Genomic DNA, 12,965 nt, shown 5'->3' with positions numbered 1-12,965 from the left:
TCTGTGCAACGACAAAGCGTGTAATAGATATGCCAGTCCACTGTGTCCATTTCACACATTGCCTGCATGGAGCAAGGCAACTTCTGCATGCATGCACATTTCATATTTTGAACAGGCTAAGCATGAAATGGACATGGTGGACCAGCGTATCTATTATATGTTTTGCCATGATACTGGGTTGGTCTGTGTTAAAAGTCCCCTGGTTATGCACAAGGCCTATTTATTCATCACAATGGCAAATTAAAAGCAAGAAACTAAACAAAGTAACTACAAGTGAGGAAAATAAGTGCAGTATGTGCAGTACAACTCTCTTAACCCATGTGTCTGTTACACATCTTAAATATTAATCTGAAACACCACACTTATAAAGGTTTCTGTGAACTATAACCCTCTCATTATATTTACACTGACCTCAATAAACTCACACAAACAAGGATGTGTTGGATTGCACAGCTAGATTTCCCTCAAATGCCACTGACATACATCATCATTAAAGACACCTTTTATCCTAGGTCTCTTTATCCTTTGCCATTCATTTCCATTTGCTAATGCAAAGATAGAGCACTGTAATCATTTGCCTGTCACTCAGTTTTACAATCATCCTAAATGCATGTCTCTGTGATCACTGGAAGAAGCTTTTAGCGAGCCACTTTTCATGTCCTTAAGTGTATATTTTTTTTAACACAATCAAGATTTTTAATGTCTCATGAGGTGAAAAAGCCATTCAATTCAGATACAAATGTTTCCTTTTTTTTTAGTTTTAAAATTTTGGTTTAGATGAGCATAAAACTCTGTGTTCCGACTCTGTCCTTGTAAAACATTGCCAGAAAAGCCTTCTTGATTCTTTCAATTAAAGGCTTCTCGCCTGTGATGCATCAGCCACACATGAGTAAAATCAGTCCATTCGTTCACTTCATTAGTTTGGTTTGCAATTATTTCAGTAATATTATTCAGTAATGTCTTTACTTAAACCAAACAGTGATATTAAGAAGAGCGTACATAGTAGCATTGTGTGGTTTTTAAAAATGTTTTCTGTTATATTAATTATGTTTCTCTTTCTTGGAGTTACTGGGTTTGGGGAGGGGTCTGTTTCTTGTCTGGGCAAAATGTGTGGCCAAGGGCTGGGGACTTGAAAACGCAACAGCTGTTGAGCAAGAACAACCAAGTGCTTGTCAGAAATGGGGGTATTTTAGGTTTAGTTAGTATTGGCGTTTGTTTTGTTTCCCCCTATTGTGTGTAAATGGTTTGGCCAAACCACTATAAAGGTTACCCTCCTGTGTCTTTGTGCTCAGGTCAGTTTGTGAGTTAACTTGTGTCTATTTTGTTTGGTTAAGTTTTTGGAAGTTACTTTATGAGTAGAGTTATATGTAGTTGACCTTTTGTGGGTCTGCTAATCATGTTTTGAGCTTTGTCTTTTTTACCTTTTTCGAGGGGTTAAAATAAAAAAACAAAAACATTTTGAAGACATTTTTTCCTCTGTCCTCTATGCTTTTGCTGCTTGATCCCTCAAACTCTGGCAGATTAGGGCTTCAGATTGTACCAGACTTACAGCAGCCTCCATGATCTTTTGACTGAATTAAAAACAAGAAGAGCTGATGGGAGTTTTGAGGCTGACCCTAAAAATTTTTAGCATCTCAGAATGCCTTTGGTTTGAAAGTCAAAATGTAGAAAAAGTGATTTTAACGGTAGTTTCAGTCTGTCTAAAATAAATCCATCCATCAATTCGTCCTCTAGCTACCTCCCCTAGCATCCCCTAGCTAACTGTAGCTCATAATCAGTTAACTTATGGACTAATTTTCTGCAGAAGGACAATCTCAGAGGAGTAATAACAATCTATAAACATCTTCACCATTTTATCGATTTTAGATTTGTGTCGCATATATTTTAGCTATTCAGATTTGTTGTTTTGAATACTGGTACTAAATGGAAAAACTTAAAACAATAAATATTTATAAACTCCTTGATGTTTCTCACTTAGAGCCATAAATTGTTGAACTTTGTCAACATACACATGAACTTGTGTTTTCTTTTATGTCTTGCAATATATTGTGAACATTGCATTTCAGCTGTTTGCAACGTTTTTCACCAAAGAAGCAGTTGTACTTCTACAGTTTCATCATTTCAAGTGTTGCTTCCATTTGATGGAAAAGAAACGTAACAACTCTATGGTGTCACGAAGAAATGGCAACTTGATCTTCCCAATAAACTTTACTGAGCCAAGGCTTTTTCTGAGAAATGTTTCCTTCCAGTGAGCCTGAGTGATCCAGACTCTCTGAAAATATAGCGTGGCAACTTCAATCAGACAAACTGTTTCACCAGTGTGGGTGTGTCTGTCTGTGTTTGTGTGTGCATTATATTATTATTATTATTTTTTTTTTTTAACTTAACTTAATTTTTAGTTAATTAATTTTTTAACTTAAAACCGAAGACATCTGGTCACGTTATCAGTTTTTGCTTTTAAGAGAACATTTAGCAGGCAGATTTGAATTTTGCAGTGCTATTCCCTCCTTATTACACAGGGAGTATCAGAGATATTGCCAGGTAATAACCACACATCTTTAAGTTACTTTTAATAGGTTATTCATATGTTATTAAATACAAACTGGCAGTTTTGTATTTTGCAGCTCTGTTTCCTGCTTATTACACAGAAATACCAGATTTAATTGAGCGGTAACAACTTAGGAATGACCACATTATTACCCTCTTGTTGCCCCCTTATTACCCAACTATTACCCCTTTATTACTGAGCTGTAATAGAAAATGCTACCGAACATTTTATTTAAAACTGAAAGAAGAGCTTTCTTGAAGCTGTACTAATTACACCCTGGTGTGTGTGTCTGTATAGGACAAAAGGGAGAGGATGAGTGAAGCCACATACCTGCACAGCGAGGAGGTCAGGGTGGATGGATGTGAAAACAAAACATCATCATTAGTTAAGTTAGTAATTAAAAAAAATAAGTGGACATTGTCAGTGCTGCTACCATGCCCTTCATTTGAGTAAAATCCTTTTTTATTTGCTAATGACTGAGAAAAATTGGGTGCCACTGTATTAGAAGCATTAAATCAAAAAACATTCACAGCTATGGGCAATTTCCAATTTCCAATTAACCCAACCCCACCAATTAAATGCTTTTGCATGTCTACACAAATACGGGGAGAACATACTAACTCCACACAGAAAGGACCTGGACAGATGGTGGACTTGAACTGAGTATGCCGGCTACACATACGTGAGAGACACGAGAGTTCTTCTTCGCTGATGTTTACTGTGCTTCTCTTAACGTACCACCATACCACTTTGGCCTGCAAGTAGACAAACCGCTGTAATTGGAACTTAGGACTTGTTATTTCTTCTTTAGCTTGACTTTTACATGGCTAGACCGTCACCATGAGCAACTTCTCTGACCTTTTTTCCAAAACAGTAAGTGACCTCTGCCCTTACCTTAAACTTACAAAATTAACCGGTTATTTTCCATGTATCAAATTAACAGTAGACCAATGTTAACATGCTCCACATAAAAATAAAGCATATAAAATAAAATACCTTAATTACATTATCATTAGAAGAGCTCTGCCTGGTGGTCAAATACTAACATTCTAACAACTGTTACTCTGAGGATATTTTTGCTGTAAGGCAACAGTGCTAACCAGTGCACCAGCATGCTGCCCCCTCTACAATGTGTTTATGGTATTACTGATACTCATATATTATGTAGGGGAACACCAGCGGTTACACTTTAAATATGAATATATATTCCATTGTCTTGTACACACAGGCCAAACGTCTCTTTTATTGCTCTAAAACAATTAGCAGCTGTCAGTAAGTGATGTCAAATGAAATGAAATTGATTTAACTTTGGGAAGTCAAATGAACAGGACTCTTATGCATGCACGCTTGTGCTTTCTATGCACCTATTACTAAGTATTCTCGTCCCCTTAGCTGCTGTTTTCCTTCATGGAGATGGATTTCTTTTATTTCTTTTTGTTTATTATTTTGCTCCTTTTTCAACCTAAACATTTTAAATCCTAAATTTCACAATACAACTTTATGTGGATTTCACAGCATACGAACAATGAAACAGTTCAAAGACAGACTTTTATCCTCCAGCTTTCTGCTGAATTTGACAAACTGGGAAAAGACAAAGGAGACTCTTCTTTGGAAATCACTTAAGGCACAATGTAGCAATTTGACAAGAAGTGGCACTGAAGATGATAGCACACCTTTTTTCACAAAATAGGGTGACATTTGTAAGCCCTTTAAGGCAGGAAAAGTACCTTCAGCTTCAGTGACAACCTCTTGAAGTCAGATCTGGTAACAAGAGCGATGCTGCTTAAACACTGAGACCCCCTCCAAAAAAAAGAGAGACAATGAACTGCATCAGTTACGATGCAAACTGCATGCAAACTGTCTAAGCTATGGTGTGTATTAGGCTTTTCTAAAGAATATTATTCTTTTCATTGTTGAGATTTAACCATTGAAAAGTCAATGAAATTCTAAACCTGAATACAAAAGTGAAAAACCAAAGTTGCAGGTTTGCTTAAACAATACAATATCCTGTCTGACAGTAGAAAAAAATTAGGATCTGATGGACTCTGTGCTTCAGGGAATAAAACCTCCCTGCTCCCGTCCCTCATCACATCCACTTGGATGACAGGAGCCATTACAAACCCGGAGAGGGCGACTCAGGGAAAGCAGGAGAGAGTGTGAGAAAGAGATTAAAGGGACACAAGAGTGAAGAAGACATGGAGAAGAGAAGAGGACAAGGAGGAACAGAAACTGACAGGAGGAGAAAGGAAAAGAGGTGGTAAGGATTACAAAGTGATGAACTGATGACAGAGAACAAGGCAAAAGGCCTGTGAAAAAGAGGCTCAATGATAGTTGTCCCCACACATGTATGATTGTGGTAAGAGACAAAACTGGCATCCTTTGTAACATAAATTTAGCATAAAAATATTTTCTTGAAAGAGAGCCGACAAGTGCCTTCAGACATTATCTTTACAAATCTGTGCCTTCTGACTTTTGCTCATGCTGTTAGCTTGTCTTCGCAGCAGACAAAGATAATCAATAACAACTCAACAAACAGCCATAAAAAACTGCTGCAACTGATGCTGATAAACAGTCTCACGGGCTATTTGGAAGCAGACAGCTGTGTGTTCAGATGTGCATTTTTAGTGACTGATGGGATTGTTCTTTTTGCACTGTTATATAATTGATGCAGAAAAATGTATTTTCCAGTTGTTTGTGGGAAATACAAACACTGTGTTTGTGGGACACTGTACTCAGTATTGAGCCCGAGCAGCTGTAGCCGCTAGTGTCCTTCAATAGGTGTAACTCAATTATTTGAACACCTAATACGTGGAGCGATCGTGGCTCAAGAGTTGGGAGTTCGCCTTGTAATCGGAAGGTTGCTGGTTCGAGCCCCGGCTTGGACAGTCTTGGTCGTTGTGTCCTTGGGCAAGACACTTCACCCGTTGCCTACTGGTGGTGGTCAGAGGGCCCGGTGGCGCCAGTGTCCGGCAGCCTCGCCTCTGTCAGTGCGCCCCAGGGTGGCTGTGGCTACATTGTAGCTTACCATCACCAGTGTGTGAATGGGTGGATGACAGGTTGTGTAAAGCGCTTTGGGGTCCTTAGGGACTAGAAAAGCGCTATACAAATACAGGCCATTTACCATTTAATACAATTTTTCTGCTCTTTCATTTGATTAGCAGGACTGAGCGTGTAATCTCTCTTCATCCCATGCAGCGGCTGATCATTCCCTTCTGTTTCTGTGTGTGTGGAATGTTCCTGAAAGGTCACCGTGCCATTGTGAAGGATAGGGCAGAGCTGCAGAGGCTGCTCTAATGTTTGCACAGATTCTTATCTCATGCATCTATCTGATTGCAGTGTGTGTGTGTGAGTGTCTGAGCGAGAGACAGAGAAAGTGTGTTTAATTGGTAGTGTTTGCACCTGTGGATGTGCTGCATCAGTGTTCAGTAATCTCATCTTCCAGGGTCACAACCACTGCATGCATGCCACTTGCATTTTATTTTTTCTGTGCATGTAGATAAAATAGCTCAATATGTGTGGTATCTGAGCCCATCAATGGGTGGACAAACCTTCACATGCATCACCTGCCTTTTTCTTCCCCTAATCACAGCTTATTGATGGCACATCTGGTGGATCAATATTTGTTGTGCATGGCATTTTCCATTCTCTGTCAACATCTTAAGCCACTGGAGATGGTTCCACCAAGGACACATTCACCAGGAAAAGGATTATTTGTCCACACAGCAGGCGACATCGGTAAATTTGCATTAGGATTCGTGCTCTTCCTCTGCCGCTCACACAATATGTCTGCCTTCAGGCTGACTTCTTAAAATCTGCAGCAACAGTAAAATGTGGTTATAAAAACATGAGCAATAATTTTATGACATTATTCAACATTAATGTGGAGCTGTATTAACATTCTGATGGCGGCGTATGTGCTCTGTCACAGCTGAGGCCACAGTCTGCGACTCAAACAGCCATTTGGGAGGCAGAGAGAGGAATAAAGTAAGAGACTTCATTTGGCAAAAGCAGCGAACACAGATGAACAGGGAGGGAAAAGTGTGAGTGAGGATTGTTGAAATACTGTCCTGGGGGAAAGTCATTTAAGTTTGTTCCTTGCCACAGTTTCATTCCAGTGTGGTTATCCATGGACATACAAGGGAAAATAATTAGTTCATAAACCTTTACATACTGCAGCTTTTTGGCTGTAATTCAGAATTATTCATTTCCAATTACTGAATCAAAATGGTTGCATGGTGTGACTAAAGTACTAATTACTTATATAGTGTGAATGACACAGAGGCCTCCATTTGCAAGCATAAATTACGTTTTATTCAGAAACACAGATCGTGAGTTGGTGTACTAAAACTGCATTCAGTCTTTTCAGCCTATTACATACTGATTTCTTAATTTAAAAGCCCAAATATTGACATCAGGGCTTAAAGTGGAATACTGAGTTGTCTATATCTATGTATTTTGGAGTGTTTAGAGTGTCTCGATTGAATTCAATTCACTTCTAGTCTTTTTAGATAGCACTAAATCGCAACAGTTGCCTCAAGGTGCTTTATATTGTAAGGTAGAGACCAAAACAATACAGAGAAAACCCCAACAATCAGATGATCCCCGAAGAGCAAGCACTTGGGGACAGTGGGAAGGAAAAACTCCCTTCTAACAGGAAGAAGCCCCTGGCAGAACCAGGCTTAGGGAGGGGAGGTGTTTGGTAACTGTGAAATCAGTCACATCAAGGCTTTGATAGACTCTGTCTTGCTTGATGTTCCATTGTGAAGAAACCAAGGGTGTCCTTTAATGAAAGCTCTTGGTGGGTTTTATAATTGCAAAAAAACCAAAAAAAAACCTTGAGGTAAGTTAAAAAACAGTTTCAGATTACACTGATTGTAATTCTAAAGATTTACCTCTTTTACAATTTACAGAGCATCAAACATATTTACCTGAACAGCCTCATATCTTCAGATTATGAAATTAGCTCTGTTAGTTTTTAGAGAAGTTTACTTTCTATGTGTTTATTTGTTGTCTAGCTTTTGTACTTTTAAATTGTGATTCAATATTTTTAATTTATAACAGTCACAAAATCGATGCATTTGTCAGGAGTGATAAAAGCTGCCAGCTGTGCATTGGAAGAACCACCTGATGTCCTCAAACAGTAACTGGCTTTTATTTTTCTCAAGTGCAGAAGGGGACAAGCATTTATATGAAGGAGAAGCACATCCGTTTTTGATTTCCTATGATTAATAAATATAACTGATTGCTTTTGTTGCCGTTTTGTTTGAATTTTATTTTGATGTGCTCCTGTTACTGCAGTTACTGCGCTGTACTTAGTTGAACAGTTTACATGCCTCTCTAGCATTTTAGTGGAAACAACCCGCTTTTAACAATATTTTGTTGTGAAGCATGTTCAGGCACACTAAACTAGACATGAAGGGTGACACCGGCACACCGATGTGCCATTTTGGCTTCTTTTATTGGAATTATTATCTTAAAACAAATTGCAAAACATCACATAACAATAAATTAAAAACTGGAAATTAGACAAACTGTTTAACAGTAGTTAACTTGATATAATGTATAATGACTTCATCCGCCTTTATTTTATCCTTGGCTCGCATTCATTTGTGCCAATCTATGGCTATTATCAGACCAGTCTGAGAATGAGTAACAGTTTGTGTTTTAAGAAATACAAAAATCCGTAAATTCAAGATAATGGAAGTAGAGCAAAGAAAATACAATTCCTGTTCCTATCGTCTGAGTGAGTTGAAACCGTGTAGTTGAATTTAGAATATGTTGCCTCCTTTAAGCTCTGGGAAATGGTTTGTCCCAAATTGCTCACCTATTATTTCTACAACCCAGCTCCGAGCAAAGCTGCATCTCAAACCTAGTGGTTACTCCTCACACACTGTAGACAGGAAACACAAACCCCTGTAGCAGCAGAATGATACTGTTTTTGAATGTTTTTGTATTATCTGGGTCTTACTGATGGTTCAAAGGGTTTTGCTCTCATTTTTAAACTAATGAAAACAATGATCCCTCCCCCCAAATCATACTTTATTTTGCTGTCTCTACTATCAGTAATACTTGTGTTGTGAAAGCCCAAACACTGGGTTATTAACCTGCCAGAAAACAACTAAATATACAATAACCTTCTATTTTATAACTATTTGTTGTTTTATTTAAAGAAAAAAGACAACCAATAACAATTGAAAAGTATGTCCACACTAATCTTCCTCCTGGGTAAGCCTTCATAAGAGTCATGACAACAACAACTAAATCCTTAATGATGAGTAATTGCATCAAAAACTCATATCAGTTACCTCCCAGGTGAGTCAACAATGCAAATCTCCCAAATAACAAATGGCGACATGCCAGTAATTGTTAAGCTATTATAAGCGGATGGGCTAATTACTGTACATCTGCACTGAGCAGGGGAGGTTGCCATTATTGCAGCAGATTTCCCACTGCTGTCAGTCTAGCTAATGGGAACCTGCACTACAGGCTTCCAACTTTAGTGCTCATTTAATCTCCTAATTACATGCTGGTTGACCTGCACTTGGAAAAGTATGCTAGGAAACATAACTTTTTGTCTTTTTGTGTTGTTGTGCTCCTCAGTTTGATCCCTGTCATCAGGAACTAACTCACAAGTGTCACGCAGTGCAATAAGTGAAAAAGCCATCAGTAATCAGAGAGCCTTCAGATGATATCAATTTTCATGCAAACATTCATCTAATGATTTTACTAGTTTATACAAAATAATTGAGCAGGAGGGATGGCCGCTCAACAACAGACACCCTGCCGTGCATCACATAACACTTCAGTTCCAAATATGACGCACAACACATGTTCACAATATTTGAAAAGAGCCATTTGGACAAGAAATAGATGTTTACAACTTTGTGGAGCTGTTTTTGAGTTTTACTGCTTTTCTCTAAAATTTACATTTTTAAGCCAAAACTAGGTCTTAATAATAGTATAGAGGTTTAATTAATCTTCAGATTCAGGGGTCTTGATTCCTATTAAAACAGAGGCATAAGCTCAAGCACCTAGCCATGCAATCTGCCTACAAACACTTGTGAAAGCATGGAGTGTTATAAAGAGCTCACTCAATTTAAGCATGTTCCTGTAATAGGATGCTGTTGCAACAAGTCAGTTTATAAAATATCTCCCTCCTAGATATTCCTCAATCATCTCTAAGTTTTATTGTTAAAAAGTAGAAGTAGGGATGGGAATCGAAAACCGGTTCTTGTTGAGAACCAGTTCCCACTGTTTTGATTAATTGGGATTGTTTGCCATTTTTGCAAACGATTCCCATATCGACTCCAGTCGCCTCGAGTGATGTCACCACGTTGCACAGCATCATTTACCTGGCAGGAAACACGGTGCCTAAGCGGCACAAACGCTCAAAAGTTTGATTATACTTTACGAGAACGGATGCCAACAGGGCAACTTGCAATACTTGCAAAGTAGATATTTCATCAATGGGAGGAAACACTACGAATATGCAAAAGCATTTGCTCACAAAACACACGATAACCTTTAATGAATGTCGTGCTTTTAATTCCGACTCGTGAATTTCAACCCAGCAGCAGCGGTAACGTTCGCACGTCCTCTCCCGTTAATATGGCAAATAAATAATCAACTAACATTGTATATTATGTTAGTGCGATCTACCTTATTAAAAAAACTGCTATTACTGTGCGTGGAATTTAGATGACCATGATGAGAGAGACAGAGTCTGGCTGGCTCAGATGCTGGCACTTCTCGCTGCAGTCTACTGGTAGCATCTGCTTTCAGGCCAGGATAGATGAATGTCACCGAGCAGTGACACGAGCAGCCACACGTTGCAAAAACAACAACAACAAAAAAATACATCGGCAGGAAACCTGTTCACTGGGAACTTCATGGCATGGGTTTCCAACTCTGAGCTGCTCCTGTAGGTTTAATGTTTAAATGTCCAGGTATTTTTCTCTATATAGTGAATAAACTAATATAATTTTGCCCGAGAGGGCTTTACAATATTTAAATCATGGAACATTCTCTATACTCAAAACTCTTCACTACTGGAAATACAACTTTGAAACAGCTATATTTAATTTTAGGTTTTATTCCTGGAAGAGCATAGCTGTAATAGACGTATTTAGACAGAAAAAAATAAGCTTTCTAGCATGTCTCTAGTATTGTCACAGGGTCAGTTTAATTGTTTTCCAAAAATTGCTAACTATTGCTAACTAAACCTTGTGCAAGTGAAAACAAAACTTAATGCCCTGGCTACATTTAATGTGTTATCCTGTATGTAGACTGCTCATGGAGCATACAGTATGCATAGCAGAACTTAAGCCTAGAGCTACAGTGCTCATATGTTCATATACATTGCAGCACAGGCTGACACATCTTTTTTAAAGGTCTATAATGAAGTATTGTTCTGTCCTCACATTACTTGACCTCAATGCAGCCTTTGATAGTGTTAAACATAATATTTTACTTTACAGGCTTATAGTTTTGGCTGGTGCTGCTGGCTCCGCAGAACACTGTTTTTCCTACTTTTTACCTGGAAGGGCTCTGTTGGAGTGAGCAAGTTCTTCTTTAACACTAACCTCCTCAATGCTAGGTACATTATTATATTACTTCTACATCCTTTGTTAAGCCAAAAATAATTTGATCTTAAATAAATGATATTTTTCCTATAATTTTTACGCTGATGACATTCAGTTACATATGTAATTTAAGCCTCACCAAATGGATAGGCTGTCCACCCCAGTCCTTTGTTTATCACAGATCAGTAACTGGCTCTCCAACAGTTACCTTGTTTAGACCATTATCATAGCTCTTCCTGAAATACATTCAGGAATCAGTCAAACTCTTGCTTCCTTTTGCTCATTGGTATTGATAACCTAGATGTAATATCTGATTCTTCCATGGGTTTTGATTCACATATCTCATTTTCCTTTTCCTTTATTTAAGAGATATTTCTAAGCTGCATGCTATAATCTCCTGGTATGCCCTCTTTTCTGGATTAAATAAATCATCTCCTTCAAACCTCCAAGAGACACAAAATGTGACAGCCAGATTAATTAATTCTCAGTAAGCTACATTACTACTGTTTTCTACTCCTTATAATAGACCCCAGTTGATTTTCAAGTTAATTCTCATACTTACCTACAGTGACCCTAATTGACAAAGGCCAGACTCCAGTCTTATTAGCTGTTTTTTGTTTGAGATTAAAGACTAGGATGGCCTAAGATGCTAGAACAGACAACTTCAGCTACATTTTGCTGACTTGGTGTCAGCTTGGCGTTCTTCAAAAAGCAGTTTGAATCTTTCCTGTTTCCCATTCCTGCTTCACTATGATCATTCCTAGAATTTTAGTTTGTTGAACGGTGCTTTGTGGCTTCATGTCTTTGAAAAGCACTTTATACATAAACTTTACACTGGTCACTTTAAACCACTACAAACTGTAAATTGTAACTTCTCCTAAGACTTCCCCTAAGACTTAAGCATATATTTATTTTCTTACTCTTTTTATATCTATTTATTAGCTTTTTTGCACTGATGGAACTGGAGCCTCGTCATCTCGTCTCTCTGTATGCTGCAATCGATATATCGGAGTTGACAATAAAATTTACTCTGAGTTTCACTTGAATTTCTTACTTACTGACACTACAAACATGGATATGAAACAGTCAAACCAAAGGGGACACTTCATAATTTTGATCTTTTTTTTTTTTTTAACTTTATAGAAACTTTACATTTTTTGCAAGTCACATATATAATCAGTTTAATTAAAACTAATATGAATGCTTCATGACTCAACCTGCTGAAAAGAATAAATAAAATAAAACAGTGTGCTGAGTGTTGGGACTGGCTGTGCGGCTGACAGAGCTGGATCCAAGTACAAGACGGAAGCACGAGGAATAAACTAAAACAAAGTACAAAATAATACCAGTCAAAAACAAGGTAAGCCTATCCTTCAAACCAACAAGGAACTCATACTTTGAGGGAGGATGCAACAAGGAGCAGAAGGAAACAGACAATTCAAATACATGAGAGGAGATGAGGGCAGAGTGGACACACCTGGGGAACACAGCTGACAGAATCTAACTAATGAGACAAAACTGGACATAATGCACACAGGATGAGAGACTATCACAATAAAACAGGAAATCACTATGACTGAGACCAGGGCTAAGACCAACCTTAGACAAAGACAGAAGAGAAACAGAAACATGACTGGAAGGACAGAATAGGAATACAAAAAGGAATTAATAAACCTATGAACTAAGCAATCAGAAAATATAACATTACACGAAACAGGAATTATCATTATTATGAGAATTATGATGAGAATAATCAAGCCCAGGGACACAATATAGCACACAATATAACCAGAAGACTAAAAAACACAGAACGTAGAACCAAAATGCAACACAAA

Source organism: Rhamphochromis sp. 'chilingali' (genome assembly GCF_963969265.1).
Source record: "Rhamphochromis sp. 'chilingali' genome assembly, chromosome: 11".
Taxonomy (NCBI): domain Eukaryota; kingdom Metazoa; phylum Chordata; class Actinopteri; order Cichliformes; family Cichlidae; genus Rhamphochromis; species Rhamphochromis sp. 'chilingali'.
The sequence above is the reverse complement of the archived record's forward strand: the minus strand, read 5'-3'. Positions refer to the sequence as shown.